Consider the following 15,965-nt stretch of genomic DNA (forward strand, 5'->3'; position numbering starts at 1 on the left):
AGTGATGAGAACTTCGGAGAATATTATATATAATAATTTTTTTATGATACTTCTGTAATATATGCGTAGATATCATTCTTTACGGACAAACGAATGACACAGTTTTAGGCGTAACACTGTGGTAATCCGTCATGATGAAAGAGGACTTTGCTTTTCCACACAGAATTTTTTTTATTACGGTCTAGGTTTCATCACAGCTTAACATCTTTAATTTACCTGAAGATGTTATGGTGTACCGAAATGTAGGTCGTAGTAAAAAAATTCTATCTGGAAAAGCTAAGTGTCTTCTTTCATCTTTACAGACTGGTTTCTGTTATTTTCTTGAGAAACAATTACTCTAGCAGTACCTCTGCAAATGTGTAAAACTTTGTCTGCAGGTCATATCCCTTGTGGTACATAACCAATGTAAGAAAAAGTGAAAAAAATCGTATGCACTGCATGCCATTCATTCTGTTTTGCGATACGAAATTCAGGCGTGGTGTATTAACGAGAATAGAAAGAGTTAAGGAAAAAGGTTATTATCATCTCATATATATATATATATATATATATATATATATATATATATATATATATATATATCCGTCTCCCTCTTTAACTTGAGAACATACATTTAATGCGTGAAATATTTAATAATCCGATATGAAATTAAACATTAATTTTGAGAAGAAAATGATCAAAAATTCAATCAACCAATGTTACCATCACCGTGGGAGATTAGCATTTTGTCCCACTATTATTTGCTCACAATATTTATTTTTGAAGCGGAAGTTAAATAGTTCATGGATTCTTTAGGTAGCATACTCACCCGATATAAAGATCGAATAATGCTAAGAGATTTTCTGATCCATCATTCGTTCTGTCGGTCATTGAATTCATTCAATCGGCCATTTCCGATAATGATTGTCCGCCCACTGCGAGGAACATCGGCCCGGAATTCAAGGAGGTCGCCACGCCAATTGGCGAATCGCTCCCGAGGAGAAACGGGCCTCCTGCGAAAAGCTTCCAGCGGCCGTTATCGACCTGAAAGCCTCCACTCAAGGGTAATTGTCCTGATGACGGCGGAATTCGAGTCAGGCTTAAAACTATCACCGCTCTTGACGCCTCTTTCGACCTCGTCTCCCTGAAAGCCCGCGCCTCCGACGACGCAGCCACCGTTCCTCCTCCCGCCCGTTTTACGTCCTTCCCCCCCCCTGGGGAGACCTCCCTTGAACCTTCCTCCCATTCCATATACATACACACACACATACACACCCACCCACAGACCGACCCCCCCTCCCCTCTCTGTGATTCCTCCGAAGCCCCGCTCGGAGCATTTCCTTAATCCGCGGTCTATTTCGAAACATCCGAGGAAGTCCTGCAACCCGCAATACACGAGGACATAAACCGTCTCGTGGGCCACTCGGGGACTTAACACTCTCCATTGTAGACCCGCAGATGAGTCTTCGATGGATCGAATCGTCTTGGGAGGAGGACGACGAGGCGGATCCGGCGATAGCGAGGGGCCGGAGCGAGAGAGGAGGAGGTCATGGGGTGGGAAGAAGGATGTATATACAAGATAGGAGGGGGGAGGCTTCGTGGGGGAGAGAGAGAGAGGAGGTTCGGGAGGAGTGGGAGGGAGGGTTAAGAGAGGCTTGAAGTGGAAGGGAGGAGTGTGGGGTGTGGAGGAGGGGGGGAGGGGACGTGTTTTAGAACAATTGGCCAATGGAGAGGCAGCCAGAGTCCCGAGGAGGCTTGGTGGAGGGAGTGTGCGGGGGACAGGAGAGGGGGGGGGTTGGCGAAGCGGGGGAGGAACAGGGAGGGGCGGGAGGTTGCGCTTGCGGGAATGGGGGGAGGTAGGGGGATCGCGTGGGAGAGAGAGGGAGCCGAGAGAGAGAGAGAGCGAGAGAGGAGACGGAGAGTGAGACAGAAGATGGACGAGTTCTGCCTTCTCTCTCTCCCTCTCTCGGATGCGCAGATAGGCGTGCGCAGTGCTTCCACAAGACTCGAAGGGGGGGGGGGGGTTCGTGGGATGAGTTTTGAGCGTCGAAGAGGGGGGAGGGGGAGGGTGGATGTTGGCAATGCGGGGGAGGGCGTGGAGGGAGCAGGGCGAGGCGGGATGAAGGGGGAGGCGCTTGCTCGCGATGTGTGGCGAGGCGGGGTGGAGTGCAGAACCGCGGTATGGGGAGGAATTGCGGGGGGAGTGGTGACGTAGACGGAATGTTAATTAACGCCGGCCTTTTGGGATGATGGCGAGCATTCGGTTTTAGGACGCCCCTCGGCTCGTGCTTATGATTTCAAGAAATAGGTGGGAGGCGCCCGCGCCCTCCCTCATTAATGCCTCCCCTCCCTTCCCTCCTCCTCACCCCCGCATCCTCTTTGATGAAAACAAATCGCCATCTTTTGGAGGAAAAAAAAAGAATATTCATCCGGAAACAACGGCAATAACACGTGCCTATTCCGTGCAAACAAGCACTGCCTACTTAACTCTGAAACCGTCGGTTTTGCCCGACTAGTTTAAGCTATCCAGGGCTCTTGAAAAGAAATGAACTCCCGGCCTCGCTACATGTGTACGTGCATGTACTTAATCATTATGCATTATCTAACGTCTCATTGCTTTGGGAAACGTCGTCCTTAACAACAAGGAATGCTAATTCCTTGCGCTAACTTTTAATTGAATTTCTCGGGCCTCCGAGAAGCGCCTCAACGCGCCATAACCCTCGGTGCACGTTAGTGTGTTCCTGGGTCCTCGAAATGGAATGAATATGCGTTTCTAAGTTTGTTAATGGGAAATTTTCGGGCCAGGTCTTATCTTCTATGAATGTTTTCCTGTTTCATCACTTAAGGAGCTCCATTCTCGGGGTTTTAAAGGAGAAGGTAAATTGATTGTTGTCGAAAGTAAGTAGGATAATGGAAAAGTGCTTACTGGGCGGTCTTTTGGGTGAATGTTGAGAGAAGCATGGAGTTGTGGAAAGGAGGTAAATGAAGAAATAAGCGAGGAAAAAGAGAACTACGTAAGCCCTCCCTTATATAAAGGGGACTTAAGTTTTTGCACCCATGAAAGATTATTTTTGCGTGGCACTCCATTCCAATCAACATCATCAGTATTTCAGTCCTAAGATTGGTTTACCGCAGCCCTCTATTCTTCTACAGTCAGAGTTGATTCCCTCGCCACCTTGTAGTTTTTCTCTTTTACATCATTCTTAATTTCTCTTACGTACTTGTCTATTGGTCTTCCTCGAGGCAAATTCAATTCAATTTTCTTTCCTTCTAACATGTTTCTAACTAATTCATTGCGCCTCAATGCGTGTCCAATCCATCTATTTCATCTTTGCCCTAGTGTTCTACTGTGATGTCATCTACTAACCGGAGCATATATGTTTTAATATATAAATTTAATTGAGGAATGAGAACTGTAATAGGGGCATTTGATTCTCTTTATTTCCTTAATTTTGCATTCGCTAATCTCTGTTTTCAAGATTCTTCAGCGAAAGAGAATTCTACGTTCTTTAAGATTTCAATGCAATTATACAAAATGGCGATCTATTCAGCCTTCAATTTGATAATAATTGGATATTAGGTAATTGTGTATTGAGACTCAGGTACCAGCATCAGTGCTAATGAAAATCATGTCATTAAATCAATACATATGGATATTTATTGAGGAAAACACAGGCTTGGTCGTTAGTAATTAAGGAAATGATTACTTTTAAAATATTTTTGCCATTTAAAGATTTTTATAGCTGATACTTTGTCGTGTCTTCAACTGCTGTTTAAACGCATAGATTTTAATTACACATCTCATGTATGGGTAAACATGATATCGTAAATGAAATCATATGTCAGTACCAAAGAATATTTCAGTATAAAACACAGCTTTCACAGTCGTGAAAGATTCACGAAGTTTTAATCATATCCATAATGAATGTATTTTTTTCATTTTCTAAATCATTCGGCAGTGAAATTTATTAATCATTTTCCCACAATATTATAAGGTAGCAGCCAGACTTATTTTATTATAGGTCATCTAGCCTTTTCATGTTCACATGGATGTGCTACAGGGTAGTGAAATGCATTTTGCCACTATCAAACAAAATTATGGAAACCAGCAATATTAATTTACATTGTGGATGGGAAAACGTATTTGAACCATGCCTGCGTAAATTGATTTTTACCTTGAGTATTTAAATCTCAAAAACCTAAAATGTTATTGGGGGATTGTTTGACTCTTAACGACATCACGTTATATTTTCATGAAATGTCGTTTTAATAATATTAGTATTTGTATGTGACAATGATCGATCATGAAAATAAAATCTACAAAATTATTAAATGAGAATTAGAACAATGGCTATGTAAAGATCAATTTTTATCCAGAGGACGCATTGTGACAGAAGAGCTCATCAGGCTTGGGCTCAGAGACCTATCATCTAAGAGTTAAAATGGAGTAACCTAATTGTTTATGTGGCCCTAGAGGATTATTTTAAAAACGTGTACTCAGACATAGCTACATTTTGCAGGTGCTTCCTTCAACAACACCGAAAAAGGATATTTTAACTCAATGTAGAGAGAGAAAGAGATAATAATTAGATGTGGTGAATACAGAGAAGGAACATCAATAAGAAAGGAGTGAGTTAAGGTAATCATTGTCAACCTCTATTCTTTATTTGTACCTGGCGACATGAAGCAAGAGTCATGAGGCGGCCTACGGATTCATAGAAATGGGATATGCATGCTGCGGTTTGTGGCCGACAGGTACTTGGCGAGAAGACGGCATGAACAGAATACTGGATTGTATGGATACGAGGTTGAGAGAGTTAATCCTTAAAGAAACCCAATGTAAGGTGAGATAAATGGTCTGCAACCTATGCAAGGGGAACAGAAACAACAAGCCTAACGGGAAATAGCAAGTGGAGTGGCGTAAGGGAAGAATGCTTTCTATGGAATGAAATAATAATTCTGGCACATATTATTTCGAAATTCCAAGACACTGTGGAAGATGCCACGATGGTAAATTTTGACGGGGTCATCCGCTAAAATGTGCATTAAAAGGCAACAATTTCAGAATGAAAAAAATCATTCGCCTTGACCGGGATCCCGGTTAAGGCGAATGATTTTTACACTCTGAAATTGTTTCAGCATTTCAAAACTTCAGGAAAGGCTCATGGAAACATATTTAGAGTTAATTGTGGCATGTGTTGGAGACGAAAGTAATGACTGAGATATTGGAAAGTAGACAAGGAGCTACCGAGAATCTGTGCTATCAAAAATAAAGAAATGGATGATTGCGTGATTAATGAGGATTTCTTCTGTGTATTACGAAGAATGTAACTATGGTAGACAACAAAAAGAGCTCAACTTTTCAAGACAAATGATGACGACGCATTCTGCGGGACAATTTTTTTGTGATTCAATGGAAGGATACAGAAAAGAAGTAGAGAGAAATGCCATACAAGAATTACGAGAATTAAATAGCGGCGTTATTAGAAATGAGATGAAAATACTGTCAGACAATAGAAAAGCTTGGAGAACTGCTACAATCCTGGAATTGGAAAACCCATGGTGTTAGTGATGATCGACACAAAAGCTCAAGCTAGAAAACTCTATTCCTAGGCGAACAACTCCAGGAATGATACACAGGAGGATTCCACAAACACGGCGTATCTACAGAAAGGTCCCCACTGAAATGCGAACACGAAAGCAAACAAGCAGAAACGGCGAACAAAGACTGCTATTATCCCTCACGTCTACAAGGAACGGTGAATAGAAAAACAAATCGGGCCGCACTACCTCACTTCGCCTCGTGTGCAAATCGATGAGAGCACATTTCGGCTACGGACGCCGACTTGGCCCACCTCCTCCTTCCCCCCCCCCCCACACCACACTCCCCCCCCTTCCGCCGCCCACTTCTCGCACTTCGGGAGCCGCCGCCAGGACTTCCAATAAAGCCGCCTCCTCCTTTCACACACTCACACACAACCCAGTCGAAACTCTCTCCTCCTCAATCCTTCATATTTTTCCCTCTAGCTCTCCTCCCTAAGCAGTCCCATTCTTGAATCAAGGAACAGAAAGGCGTGAACGGCGGCTTTGTGTCGGCGGTAATGGCTTTGCACGGAGTAGGGGGACAGAATTCCACAGTCGGGTTGAGAATTAGAATCGCCGGAGAAGTGGAAAAGAAATCGGAAAAATATTGTGCAAGACGGTTGCTGGCAGTTGGCTGATGAGACTTGAGCTGAGCCTTTTCCATGCCTTTATGTGTGTTAAGCAGTTACGGTTACGAATGTAAAGCAGCTTGCAGCCTATTAAACAACAATATTTTTTATATCTGTATCCGACTAAGCTCCCCAAAAAATTCTTTTTCTGCTTGGAAAACGCTTTGCCTATCACACTTACGGGAGTTTCAATTCAATGTTCTTGGCGGAAGTAATCATGGTAAAGAGATGAACGTGAGCATTGATATGGAGTTAGTGCGTTACTCACTAATTATTATAAAGGCCACGATTATCAAAGCACTCTTTTGATAATTCTCAAGAATTCGCTTTCATCACGAGTTTTATCTGATCAACCGTTTATTAACCTGTTTAATAACACTACTGAGACGCTCCTTTAGCTCCTATAGCCTTCGCTGTAACCTTGCTAATGAATGTTTAACTCGGTCCAAATTAAAATTGCTGGTACGTATTGGATTTTACTTTCCAATTTCGAGACTAGGAGAATATTGTATTCCCCAACAATATGAATAACGTTCACACAGTGGCGCACCGAGAGGAACAAGAATGCAAAAACATTAAATGTACCATTTTTTAAATGTATCGTAGATGCATTATTCAACTGGATGTGTCTTGCTAGAATGATTCGTTGGGGTCTAGTTGAAAATGAGTTTTCGCTGACATTGATTTCCACTAATGGCTGCAGGAGTTCAACCGGCGTAAACTTGGCATCAGTCATGGAAAACATAGCACATGACCGACCACAGCCGTGTTAGGGAGTATGTATTTGTTTTCCACGTGACTTAGGTCACAAAAATGGATTACCCGCTTCTAAAACAAATAGCATTTAGTAAAAGTTCAATAGGATTTTTCTTCAAAATTTGATAGTCCTCCTTAAAGTATTCTTTATTGGATACAATGCACTTGTTCCATCTTTTTTCCAGCCTTTGATAACATGATAGAAGCCATTTTCTGATTACTCTATCAAAACCGCCTCAGCCCTTAACCACTACTTCTGATCATGGTAAAAGATTTACATTAATGTATTTATTCACATTGGGGAACAGGAAAAAATCACATGTGGCTAGTATTGGACTATAGAAACACTCGCCATTGCTTTTCGCAGAATATTCAGCAAAAGCATTTGCGATGTGCGGCCATGCATTTTCGTAGTTCGACATCCAGCATGTTGATTTGAAGAGTAGAATTATTTCAATTGATAAAGCCAAAAAATCCCTGTAATATGGTCCTATTACAGGTGTGTGTGTGTGCTGCTGTGACATGCTGATACACCATTCTCTGAATATCGATAAATGATAGCACCATAACTTTCCCGACAGAAGCCACCACCACAGTGGCTATTTTAGCTGTTGATGAAGCCGGAGATTTTCATATAAAGCTTGTTTTTGCTTTCAGGATGAAATAATATAGTCAAGTTATATCTGTAGTGAAAACCTTCGAGAGAAACCTCTTCTGGCATCAACTTCAACTGCGAACAAACCCGCGAGCGAACGCCTGTTGTTCGGGTATGAGCAGCCTCGGAACCCTTGCATAAACTCGTTTCATGTGTAACTTTTCTGTTGCTAATGAGAAGGTGGAACCCAATTTTATTTTTAATGGTTCTTTTGTGCTCCTAACTTAATTTTGCACAATGGCATTTACGGTGTTAATGCGTACTTCTGTTAGTACAGTGGCTGGAGCTCTGGGTCCACCTTCCTTTGAAATTGATTGTGTCCTCTCTTTAAATATTTTGAACCCTCTGATATCTCTGCAGTAGGAAATAAGAGGTACCGTGTTAGTTCCATGTAGCAACAGCCTTGGCTGAAAAAGTTTTTACGTTGAATCAGAATTTCAATGCAGTGCCTCCAGAATTTCAATAGAGGGACAGGGCTCGCCGACTGTTGCCTGAATCGTTGCCGTAGGTGGACTGAACATGTTTCATATTGAAACGGCTGCCACTGACGCAATACCACAGTAAAATCAATAAAACAGGTACCATACCTACGTGGCGCATTATTCTAGCAATAAAAATAATAATTACCTTTTATTACAATAAAAAATGCGGATAAAAATGTATCGTCACTCTGTTTTGAACAGCCTTTGTACACACGTAGGTCCTTAATTTGGTAAAAGTCCAAAAACCAAGACACTGATTTAGTACACAACCATGACAACATTAGACGAAGGAATTAAGTCAGGCAGTGAAGCTGATGGGGAATGATAGATCTGACAGATAGGGTGATAGAAGGAATCATCTAAGAAGAGAGAGAAAATTAGTGTCACTTATTCTCACCCAGTGTACGAGGAACTTGATTCCCTCTTCTACGTGTCCGTTCACAACCTCTCTTGGGCTCCTTCCTCTCCATTCTCTTCCTCTCTCTCTGTCTTTCCCTTCCCAAAGGACGGATTATTGACTGAGCGAGTAGCAGCCGACTCGCCACGGGGGGAGATAAGGGGATGAAGATGGGGCTTGGTTGACAGTAGACGGCGGATCTTGCTGGCGTCTTGCTTCCGAATCCCTCCTTGCCATCTGCCTCCGCTCTTCTGTTACAACGCCCTCACTGGGACACCACCGTACTCCGATATACCTACTTATGGACCTTTTAGCCAAAAAAGACGTTTTTCAAGCTATGGTAGGCATTATTTACGAATAAAATGCAATTTTTCTATCGTAAAATTGTTATTTGTATTATAATGGCTATCGCTGTAGTTCTATCTCATATCCTGGTAGAAAAATAGAAGAATTCGGATTCATACATCTTAGGCTCGCCGATAGATTTTTAATTATTCTTTGCTACCTAATTCTTCTCTATTATTTTATTTATATATTTCTTATGGATGGCAACTAATCCGATATTATAAATAGCAACAGCATGAATTTAAAAAAAATATATAAATGAAGTAAGACAAACTCCCTTGGTAGGACTTGTGGTTATGATGAACGCGATTTCATTCACATTGGATATCGAATTTTTCAATGGCAATAATATAAGTATCTTTATTTTAAAATTTAATTTATTCCTCCTCAGTCATGATGAATGAAATGGATTACGAAGGCCTTTCCGTCCTCCATAAATGTGCTTAAACAGGAAAAAGGTACCTAATTTGGTGCTACGAATCCAATATTTATCACACGTTCCATGGGTGCAAAATGCATTGGAATTATCAAGATAGAATAACATTGTAGATTGAGAGTAACCCTTATCCCATTTACCCTAAAATATGAAAATACTAGCAACTAACCACACTCTTCAAACTTCTCTTGCCTGACCCTCGTCGCTCCCGGATAATCCTTTAAAACGAAGGAAGACGTTGGCAAAGAGAAGAGAGGCAGCTGCTATGTTCTCGCGTTGGACGGGCGTTCCACTTTAGATTATTGGATGCGCGGTGGCGGGCCCTGCGCATGCGCTTGGCTCTGCACTCCTCTCTCTCTCTCTCTCCGTCCCTAGGAAAACACCTGAAAATCCTCGGCGCCACATCCGCTAAACGGACGCATTCATCTCGAGCCTCATCATTCCGGAGTTAGAGGCATTTTGTAAACGCCCACAAAGCCATTAAATCGGCAATATCTCAAGGGCCGACATTAAAGGGAGGTGTTGGGCGGAGGGAGGAGAGCTTTGGCGGTGGGAGGGGACGAGGCCAAGTCGGCGTTGGATGAGGAATGAGCAAAGCACGTGGAAAGAGAAGATTAGCATTGAGCCTCAGCTCCATATAGATTAATACACGCGAATGTTCACTGCTGTAGGTACCACTCTAGAACTAGAGAGTGGCTTAGAATTATTGAATGGATGAGAATAAACAGACTTTAATAGTAATGATATGTATCTAATTATAATGGCATGTGTTTCTTTTAATCACCACTGTCTAGAGAGATTACTTTACTTCGCTTGACTCTTCGGGGACCACAAAAAGATATCGTCTGAAATAAGTCACGGCGAGAGTAAGAAGGAATGAAACCCAGGAATGATACAAAAATAAGTCTTGTTAAACTCTCCCTTCAACAAATTTACACCTCTTTAAATTGTTTAAAAATTAACTCAGTAAATTAAAATTACTATCATTAACTAAAGATGATGAAGTCTATAAGTAAAATTTACAAATATGCGAGAAAGAGGAATAATAAAAAATGGGTGGCAAAGGAATACATGTTCCCCATAGTAATAGGTAGCATAATATAATAAAAAAGAATTAGGTAGGATGTACACTCCTTGGGTCGCAGTTGATTTGCTAGGAGAATAATTTAAGTGATAAAAATAAGTCATTTTCAGTGAGTTAGCATTATGCACAAAGAGACTGTATTATTTAAAATTGCAGGACGAAGGGGTAATCACTTGGGATATTAGGGCGAACTGAAAATATCAATAACAGCGCAGTTAAATAATCTAAACATTAAAATTCTATTTATGAAATTGAATAATAAGTAATAATCATTATAGTTATCATAACTGGCGGAATTATGCCAATGCAATTAACATTACTTTCAAATTCTGTAGGTGTTAAAAAGCTGTTTGGATCGATTTAAGGAAAATACAGAGTCCCAATCTGTTCCATTAAATAGAATCATCTCGACTTAAATACCTTCTTGATTTCCTTCCATTCTGACATTCCAAGCATTCCCTATCTCTTTTGTGGCTTTCATTTCCATAAGTGATCTTTCATTACGCCACCCACGGTTTTGTGATTATTCCTCAGCATCCTTCTGTTAGTTTGTCCCTAAGGGTATATCATTGGGTTAACTACTTTCCCAAACAAATGTTGAGGAAATTATGAAAACGCTCGTTCTCACAATAGTATGGTGAATTATTTGAACTTGTTTGAAGCAATTACACATTTGTGTTGGTTAAATGAATATCTTACAATATTTTTTTTCCTAAGAGTTGTGATGGGTAAGTATCTATCTATCAGTATTATCACATTTCAACATAACGAGGTTTTCTATTTAACGGCCAAAATGCATCTACGAGTATCATATGATGTAAAAAATAATCTTAAAAAATTAAATTTTATCGATTTTATAATTTTACCTTAAGCGTGATACAATTAAGGAAATGAATTCAAATTGGATGCCTCCACTTATATTTCAAATAACAGAGACGCTTTGAATTCCCTTGCACATTTTCACCATTAATGAGATTGCGTATTTCCGTTTGTCATTTTGATGTAGCTTGTGGTTGTTTGCAATTTTCAGAATAATAGTTATCTCAAAAACCAATCAACCAAATGGGAGAAAATGTCTGTGCATGATTATTGACCCTTTTGGACATGACTCTCAATGTCATCACTCTTTCATTGGAGGGTAATACCAATATATTTCACGTTATCTTTTCCAGCTTAGTTTCGAAGATATATATTTCAAAAACAGAATTACTCTACTTAATGATATCGACTGTATACATAAGTCGTTAAAGAGCGCTAAATGTAATGCAAATATCAAGAGGGCCGTGCAAAATGCGGTCTCGTCAAGCTAAAAAGCACAGATAGATATTCAATATGCTGGGCATAGGATATTCAAAATAAATACAACATAGGTAATTTTTAATGACAGATGTCTAACAGATTAAGGTTCATTAAATTTTTGACGGAACATTGTGGCACATAGTAAAGTACTTCTTGAACTTAACTGAGATGAAAAAAAAATGATTTAGTTCGTTGGGTAATTTAAAATAACATGTAGCTGATCACTATATGAAATTACTGACTTTAACTTTATATCGTATTAATTAATGTCGTAAGAAAACAAAGATATCAAAGCTCACATGTATAACTGAGAAAGACATTTGGCCGGTCAAAAACTGAAATATTACACTGTAAATTCTCTTCTCAAGATATAAAATATTATCTTATCACTAATGATGATGAAAAAAATTCTTAGTGCCCATAACTGCAGGGTTTTTAAGGAGACTTAGGGACGAAATACTTGAAATCACTTGAGTGAGTTTCACTTTGAAAATCTCCCAGCCGGCACACTTTGAAAGCCCAGCATCTCAAAGCTTTCGCATCCCTCCCATTGTTATTCATCCCTAAACAAATTCAGAATCTCATTATTTCCCAATCCCGAAATAAATGCGATACTTCCCAGCCTCCCTCTTCAACCGCACACGTAGAACAAACAAATGAAAAAAAAATTAAAGCGAATATTCCTCTCTTGTCTTACTCCCTTTTCATCGCTGGAGATGAATCAAGGGAGGGGAGAGGAAAAAAAAGCCTTCCATTATGTACATTTTTTTAGCTGAAAGTTGTCTTCTCCGATGCTATGGAACATTTTAAATTTTTTCTCTGAATCATCCTTTTTCACCCAAAATGCAGGAGGAGAGAATGGCAGCGTGATAGGTATATAAAGGAGGGAGAGAGAAAAAATGAGGGGACGAGGGTGTGAGAGGGCTGAAAAGGGAGAAAAAAGAGAAGTTTCGTGCCGGCGCATGGATTTCCATGGGATAAATGAGTGTCGGATGCTCATGTCTCTTTTGCGAATTTTCCCCCTCCCTTCCACAGTGAGCATGTGTGGAATTCACGTTTTTTTAATTATTTCCCACGTTCACCTCCCTTTTGTTCATTCCCCCTCACACCCCTTCACCCTTCTGCCCTCTCCGCCTGCACCCCACATCCAACTCCCTTTCGCCTTTCTCCCTTTTTATGACTCCGGACCGCCTTCAACCTCCCTCCCCCTCCCCTCACTCACCTCTTGTCCCTTTTTTCACTCCCTTTCATCCTCCCATCATTTTTCCACTCCGCCGTCGTTACAATTTCCTGCGAGGATCCTGGAATGAATGGGGCGAGAGCAGAGCGGAGAGTGGGGGAAAGGAGAGATGGAGAGAAAAGTGGCGGAGGGGGTAGGCGGCGGCGGGGGGGGGGGCAAATTTTGATAGTTAAAGCAGAAGCGGGGAGCTCTCCCTCTCTCCGACCCACGCCCTCCCTCGCACGAATACATAGGTACACACGCGCACATACACACACACACGTTCGCGCTCCCTTAAAACCTTTCTCTCACGGGGGCGCCACTCGCGAGCAGAAAACCCCTGATTACACGGACTTGCACCGTTCGCCAGCTCAAAGGGACCGTCGCTAAAGGGGTCGGGAGTGTGTCGCCGAGGTTTTCGAGTGATCAAATGGCAACCCCTCCGCTTCTCTTTCTTTCTCTCTCTCTCTCTCTCGGGTGGAATTTCACGAAAGAACAATGGGAAGGGAATTTAAATAAACGGGGGAGTGGTGCATCGGGTGGCTTAGGATGAAAAATAAAAGGATTTTGAGAACGCGGGAGGTGAGCCGATGCTTATTGAATTGGACCTGATCAAAAAGTTTCGAAATGTGAAAGAGCATGGATCAATTCCGCTGTCACGACAAAGTTTCATTGTCTCCCGGTGGATTTATTTTTCCGCGTCCAAAAATCCTCGCCGATCGTGAGCGCCGAATAATGAAAAATAAAACCTCCATTAACGGCTCCAAAAACAAAGCGAGTGGAGGCGATACAAGGAACTGATGAGCGCACTAATGCGTCTATGCAGATGATCACCTTCACAGTCGAACAACTTGATTGAAATAAGATCCTTCTGATTTATGAAAGTATCGCAAAGTTTATTTATTTTTTTTGAAAATGCCATGCAGCGTCATTCACGTCGGAATGTGTTTTAATATAAAATTCCACCGTTATGACCCTTTTTAGCACTTTCCTCCCCTATAACATGTTCGCCCGAGCAGAGTGTGCATAATTTGACGGAATATAATGAAGGAAGAGAAATGTAAGGCGAGAGAGGGAGGGTGAGGATTGAGTCATTTCCATCCGTTTTTTTTCCAAACCAGTGCAGCTCCAGGTTATTTTAGCCATGTTGGGCACGAAGAGAAAGGCTTTTTTTATATCCGCGCAAACATACATTCCACCACTTTTCGCCAAGAAGTAAAGCGTGTTCACAGGACATGAAATTTGGTTTGCTAAAAATATAAAGAAAGACGGGGAGGACCGAAACGTGCATTAATGGTGTTGTTATTGCAACAAACCCTCCATGTTTTTACGGTGCGGTCGGTGTAACTTCCCGTGCTGGTTTTATCATGTTCATTTCAATGCAGGGACCAACCGAAGGGATTCGGTGAGGAATGGACTGCTTAATAAGATATCCTTTGTTTAGCACCGCATGCTTTTTTTTATTTGAGTCCAGTATACCAGGGCGAATTATTTTAGATGTCTCCATGGGACCAAGAGTAATCGTAGTTGAAATATGGCATAAAATATGTATCCTCACCGACATGTTATTCCCATGTGAGAAAAGTTTGTATGAGAATCTTTCCGGGTAATAAACTTGGTTATGTTCGATATTTATCCGGTATATAATATGTTTACCACGTCATAGTCTTAGATTAAAACAATGTTCGAGTTTTACTCTGGTTTACAGGGATTAAGTGATAGAATGACTTGATGTTATTGGTCGATACAAGTCGAGCAGTTTAGCTACATTAAGAGCCTTCGTGGCCTTTGCGACTATCTTTGAAATTAGTTATACTAGATTTCGAACTATTCTGTGCTTACTCATCGGAGGGAAGGAGGAGGGAGTTACCCTTCGCTGTTCATAAAAACATCCTTTCCTCCCTAAAAGGGCTTTAGACCGCCCACGGGGGGTGGGGGCGCAATTCCTTCGCTTCCAGAAGCAGCCGTCACGAGCGTTCCGTATCACGGCGGGACGTGCATTGCCGGACGGATGAAAGGAGAAGGAGCCGCCGAGTGAGGGGGGAGCACGAGAGAGAGAGAGAGGTGGACTTTTCCTTTTCCCTCACGTACCACATACATTCAAGCGAGGGGCGAAAGAGGTTGGGGGCCAGATAAAACGGATGAAGAATGGACGGACAGATAGATGTAAACGCGATGTCTATCTCCTCTGAACTCCAACTGATCATTAGAATAGTCAGTATGATTGATTGAAAACGGAAGAATCCGTGTCGGGATCTATTCATCCATTCATGTTCAGCCCTATCTTCTGATCTCTCAGTAATTTTTATAAATCGCTCCGATTCGAAGTGGCTTTTGGATTAACAAGCAGGAAATGTAATGGAGATAGTTGTTGTCAATCCACCATTGCAGGAACAAAAACTTCTAATCGCTCCGAGGAAATTAATATTTTCAATAGAATTTATATTTTGTACCATCATAGTCAATGAGAGAACTTGGAATATTTAGTACTATGACTTGGTGGTCTGGAACACATCAAACTCAAATAAAATGGAACTCTATTGTAGAATTGAAAATCATGTTTCCCAAAGTGTATACGTTAGTGCCTAATCGAACACTTTTCAACCTCAATGGGTGAAATTAAGACGACCAGAAGCATAGAACTTAATGTCCAAACTTAATGTCCAAACATTTACATGCAAATCCGTTTCGAATATTCTTGAATACAAAAATTAAATTGTATCGCTGTCTCATTTCTGAACCTAAAACCGAAATGCATGGAGATGCGAGCGTATGAACTTTAAATAAAGAAACATATACGGATGAAAATTTTAGGCTGCATCGGAAACATTTTGCCTTGTGAAGGCGGCCGTAAAATAGGTAAAAAGGTTTTGAATCGAAGCAGGAAATTTTTATTGAAGAAATTGAGTACTAGTAGTAGTAGTAAAATAGGATTTTCAACATGGTCAAATATGAAAGCGAAACACTGCTCCTAGCTCATTCAAGCTTCCAATACATTGTGTTTTAATTCACAGCTCTAGTAAACAGAAAAGTTGAAGGCATTTTCCGTGGTAACATTCGATGAGATGTAGATGTTTATCGCCAAAATAAACGACGATATC

At 41.1% G+C, this 15,965-nt stretch overlaps 1 protein-coding gene across 1 annotated transcript in view; it reads left to right on the plus strand.

Moving 5' to 3' along the window:
- LOC139689967 (homeobox protein caupolican-like) overlaps nt 1-15,965 on the plus strand; it is a 153,223-nt gene that overhangs the window by 85,230 nt on the left and 52,028 nt on the right. The window lies entirely within an intron of this gene.

The sequence above is a fragment of the Hetaerina americana genome, unplaced genomic scaffold (genome assembly GCF_022747635.1).
Source record: "Hetaerina americana unplaced genomic scaffold, ioHetAmer1.1.p SCAF_3, whole genome shotgun sequence".
NCBI lineage: Eukaryota > Metazoa > Arthropoda > Insecta > Odonata > Calopterygidae > Hetaerina > Hetaerina americana.